The 5,261-nt window shown below is 31.1% G+C and overlaps 1 pseudogene; it reads left to right on the top strand.

Annotated features, from left to right (window-relative positions):
• The first annotated feature begins 1,639 nt into the window (after positions 1–1,639).
• Positions 1,640–3,970, top strand: LOC139088595 (DNA replication licensing factor Mcm2-like; annotated as a pseudogene).
• Positions 3,971–5,261: the final 1,291 nt, after the last annotated feature.

Genomic DNA, 5,261 nt, shown 5'->3' with positions numbered 1-5,261 from the left:
TTCAAATTTGAAACAGTCGGTAAATCATAAAATTTCGTCAAACTAATGCAAAGCATAATGCTATTCAGCTAAGTTATTCCTATCTCATTTCTTTAATTCCAAAAATGCGCTAAAAATGTGTTATAATTTTTTTTATAGTATGTGTGTTTCTTACGTCGATGTTAATTAGTGTACAAAAACAATTTTAAAATTAAAAGTATGCGTTTAAGAAAAAGTTTTTTTGTGTGTGTTTCTTACTTTGGTGTTCATAAGTGTTCTCCAAATTTAAATTCAAAAATTTCGTTACAAAATTTTTCCCTATGAAAAAATATTTTTACTAATTTTTTCATTAATTAATGCATGATTCACTGAAATAAATGGTAGAAGTCATAAATAATCATAATAGGAATACATTGAAAACTAATTAAATAATTTAATCAAAATAGAAATTAGTTAAATTAATTAATTTATTAGACTTTCATTTTTTAATCATCACGGGAACTCCCCACACCTCCCGCCCTATTACGCCCCCGCCGCCCCCTTATAAAATTCCTAAGTCCAAAAATCACCCTTTTTTTCGTCTAAATTAAGATTTAATGCTTGAAATGGATCCACAGTAAGTTAATTAAGAGATAAAACTCAACTTGTCCAATTCAAATATGCACGGATTAGTCACAAAAAAATGTTTTCTAAAAATATTTTTACTCAAAATTTTTCTCACAAGTCACCCAAAAATTTAATTAAATTAATTTTTTTTGCACACAAATAGATCCACAGTGACAATATCAGCAGATACAACTCAACTTGTGTAGGTAAATTGTTTATCATTTAGTGACAATAATTAAAATTGTGTAAAATTTTCAGCTTAAAAAAATTAATTATTTTATCTTATTTCTATTAGATTTTAATTTTCTAATTTAATTTCAGCACACACATAAGGACCAATAGGATCAAATACATATGAAAAATGGTGAGTAAAATTAACTAAAATCATTTAAATCGGAAAAATATTTTCGTCATTAATTTTGTTATTTTTTTCTTATCTTATTTCTTTTAGGTTTTAATCATCTAATTTAATTTCAGCACACACATAAGGACTAATAGGATCGAATACACATGAAAAATGGTGAGTAAAATTAACTAAAATCATTTAAAACGGAAAAATATTTTCGTCATTAATTTTGTTATTTTTTTGTTGTGCGTGTAATTTTTTCAACAAGAAAAATTTAATTAGGTACAAAATAAGTAAACTAGACCAGAAGGAGTACTTAAAGAAATCTAAATCCACCGATGAACAGTTAAAGAAGAAGAATTGGAAGAAATCAAAAGACAAATGAACAAAGATGACTACGAAAACGTGAGTTTTATATTTTAAGCAGAAAGCAACTTAAGATAAGAAACAAAATGATAAATTTGAGTGAATTCAAGTGAATTGTATGTCTGTAAGTGAGCTGGATCGTACTAAATCTCATTTTAAAGGTCTGGAAGTGAACTGGATCCTACTGGATCTTGTTTTTATGATTCTTGAAGTGAGCTGGATCGTACTAAATCTCATTTTAAAGGTCTGGAAGTGAACTGGATCCTACTGGATCTTGTTTTTATGGGTCTGAAAGTTATGTGGATCCTACTGGATCTCATTTTAAAGATCTAGAAGTGAACCGGCTCGTAAAGTGATCTATTTAAGTACTGCAATCTATCCAAGTCGGACGAGAAAAGCTCAACCCAACTCGTATAGTGATCTTTATAAGGACTGTAATCTATCCAAGTCGGGCGAGCGAAGCTACCATGAGTAGAAAAATAGTTCGAACGTTACTATTTTCCATTTAAATCCAATTGTCCTCCAACTATAATTAATTAATAAAACAAGATAAGCCAAAATGTCACACAACGGAGTTAGTACAAAATAGCATGATATAATTGAAAAAATCAACATTTTAATTTTTTGCTTATAATTTACAGAACCCAAACGATGATGTTGCATCTCCAGCAACAAATTATGAATCGGTAGCAACACCGAGATCAAATCGTGAAAATTCTCCAGTTGGTGACTTTGAACCATTTGAAAATGAAGCTGAATTATTAGGAGATTTAACTGCCGACGAAGATGAATCGGAAGGAAAGGATTTGTTTGGCGGGGACATGGAAAGGTAAAATTGTAATGCACGCTTCTAGTGCACTGTATTTATAACAATTATCATGTAATTTACAGAGATTACTTGCCAAATCCCCGTCTTGATCGAGATTTGATGTATGATAAAAGCGACGATGAAAGTGACATTCCTAGTCACAAAAGAAGAGCTGCAGAAAAAGCTATTGAAGGTGCAGAAGTTGATAAGGAAATGATTGAATCAATTGAGAATTTGGAAGATACAAAAGGACACACAATCAAAGAATGGGTTTCTATGTTGGGTCCTAGAACTGAAATTGCGATAATCGATTCAAGAGCTTCTTGAGAACTTACATTGATGAAAAAGGCCAGCATATTTATCGTGATAGAATCAGAAAGATGTGTGAACAGAACAAATCAAGTTTTGCCGTGGTCTTTTCGGAACTTGCTCATCATCAGCACGTTCTTGCTTACTTTTTACCAGAAGCTCCTCAACAAATGTTGGAAATTTTCGATCAAGTCGCTAAGGAAATGGTTTTATCAATTTTCCCAACATATGAGCGTGTCACCAACGAAATTCATGTAAGAATATCGGAACTTCCTCTCATTGAAAAATTGAGAACATTCAGAAAACTCCATTTAAATGTGGATATATCATTGGTCCATTTGTTCAAAATCAAAATTCAGAAGTAAAACCTGGATCATGTCCTGAAAGTCAATCAGCTGGACCATTTTCAATTAATATGGAAGAAGCAAAGATTGCATCTTATTAGCTGATTTATGTGATCAATGCAAACCTGGCGATTAAGTTGAAGTTACTGGCATTTATACAAACAATTATGATGGATCATTAAATACAGACAATGGATTTCCTGTATTTGAAACTGTAATTATTGCCAATCATATATTAGTTAAGGATTCAAAGCAAGTTGTAAGCTCTCTAACTGATGACGATATTGCTACAATTCAACGTTTAAGTAAGGAACCAAGAATTGCTGATAGAATTGTCAACAGTATTGCACCATCTATTTATGGTCATCAATTCATTAAACGTAGTTTAGCACTTTCATTGTTTGGTGGAGAAGCTAAGAATCCTGGTGAAAAGCATAAATTGCGTGGAGACATTAATGTGCTAGTTTGTGGTGATGCTGGTATGGCTAAATCTCAATTCTTAAAATATGCCGAGAAGATTCCACCACGTGCTGTATTTACAACTGGTCAAGGTGCTAGTGCTGTCGGTCTTACTGCTTATGTTCGTCGTAATCCAATCTCTAAAGAATGGACATTAGAAGCTGGAGCTTTAGTTTTAGCTGATCAAGGAATTTGCTTAATTGATGAGTTTGATAAGATAAATGATCAAGACAGAACATCAATTCACGAAGCCATGGAACAACAATCAATTAGTATCTCAAAAGCTGGTATTATTACTTCTTTTCAAGCACGTTGTGCTGTTATTGCTGCCTAAAATCCAATTGGAGGACGTTATGATCCAAGTTTAACTTTCTCTGAAAATGTCAATTTATCGGAACCAATTTTGTCTCGTTTTGATATCTTGTGTGTTGTTAAGGATGAATTTGATCCAATGCAGGATCAACGTTTAGCTGAATTCGTCGTTAAATCGCACATTCGTCATCATCCATCAAATGAAGATCAAGAGAATGAGCCTATGCAAGATGTTAATGAAATGGAATTGCCACAAGACTTGTTGAGAAAGGACATTGTCTACTCAAAGGAGAATGTCAGACCTAAATTATCGGTAAGTCAGGAACTAAATTTTAAACTAGAATTTTAGACATTAATTCCTTTTATTCTCCTTAATTACAAAACATGGACCGAGATAAGATTGCAAAAATTTATTCGCAATTTCGAATTACTGTTTTTTAGCGCATTTTTGAATTTTTTTTCAAAAAGGTAGCTTAATAAGACACTTTGTTCGGTCGGCTACCAATAAAAACTTTTAATCTAGACATCGTAGAGAGCTCGGAATGGTTTTAAAAGATCAGTTCCATAAAGTTATTGGCGCATCGGGCATTTAAAAGTTTCAAATCAACGCATATATGCTATAATTAACAATTTTTCATTTTCATAAACATCAACAACAACAACAACACGTTTTTTGATTGTTTTACAGTGTTTTTCAATGTTCTTCGATGTTTTAACAGTGTTTACTGAAAAATGTTTGAATTTCTTTGACCGTTATGAGATTTGAATTATGAAAATCCGTTAAATGATGAAGTTCTTAACTTTGTGGAAGTTTTGAGGTCTGAAAGTAACTTATTAATCAATTACTGATCGCTAGGACAAAAATGCGCTTAAGTCCCTCGATCAAAAACACGAGGACTTTTGTAATTTTTTTTTTACTTTGTTGTAGTTTTTTGATCTACGTATGGTGCGAATATTCCCATGAAGCGTGATTCACTTCATTACTAGTATATCAAATCTTAATAAAACTATATTTAGAACATTTCAGTTCTTCAGACCCACGATTAGTATTCGCGTGTCTTTTATATTAGGGATCATTACAGTCCTGTATTAGATTAGTATTCGTGAGTCTTGTATTAGTGATCATTAAAATGATATATTGTATCAGGAATGAAATTCAAGTATTGTATACTTGAAATTACTCAAATATGCCGTTTTGTTTCCAATTTCATTGTTTTATGCTAATTTAAAGCATATTTAGCCCAAGAAATCAACAAAAACAATTTCATATATTGATTCTATAAAAATTAAAGTCGTGGCTTATTTAATAGTACCTGTATCTGCTCTATATAACGGTAGTCAAAAAACTATGTCGGTACAATGTGAGAGATATGGCAATTTGACCGATTACTGTATTGATGAATCTTTTTAAAGGCACTTTTTTTGGCTTTGAAATTTGCATGTCAAACACCACTCATATAGAAAAAAAAACTCAAAAAAATTTTAGATTTTAAAAAATTTAATAATTATAGTCTAGATTGATAGATCTATTCAAGGTGCATATTTTGAGTATAAATTATTCATGTTTTTGTTCAGTTTTATGAGCAAAATTTCAATTTTAACTAAACATTTTGAGAAATAAATCACTTTTTTCTCGAACTCAATGAAACTTGTACAAATCTTTTTTTAAAGTTGTATTTTTATATCTTTATTAACTTGTGTTCAGCAACTTTTCACAAAAATTCCTAATTTT

Source organism: Chironomus tepperi, unplaced genomic scaffold (assembly GCF_022539635.2).
Source record: "Chironomus tepperi strain 1889 unplaced genomic scaffold, CSIRO-AGI_Ctep_v1 contig_163, whole genome shotgun sequence".
In the NCBI taxonomy this organism is placed as follows: domain Eukaryota; kingdom Metazoa; phylum Arthropoda; class Insecta; order Diptera; family Chironomidae; genus Chironomus; species Chironomus tepperi.
The sequence above is the reverse complement of the archived record's forward strand: the minus strand, read 5'-3'. Positions and strand labels throughout refer to the sequence as shown.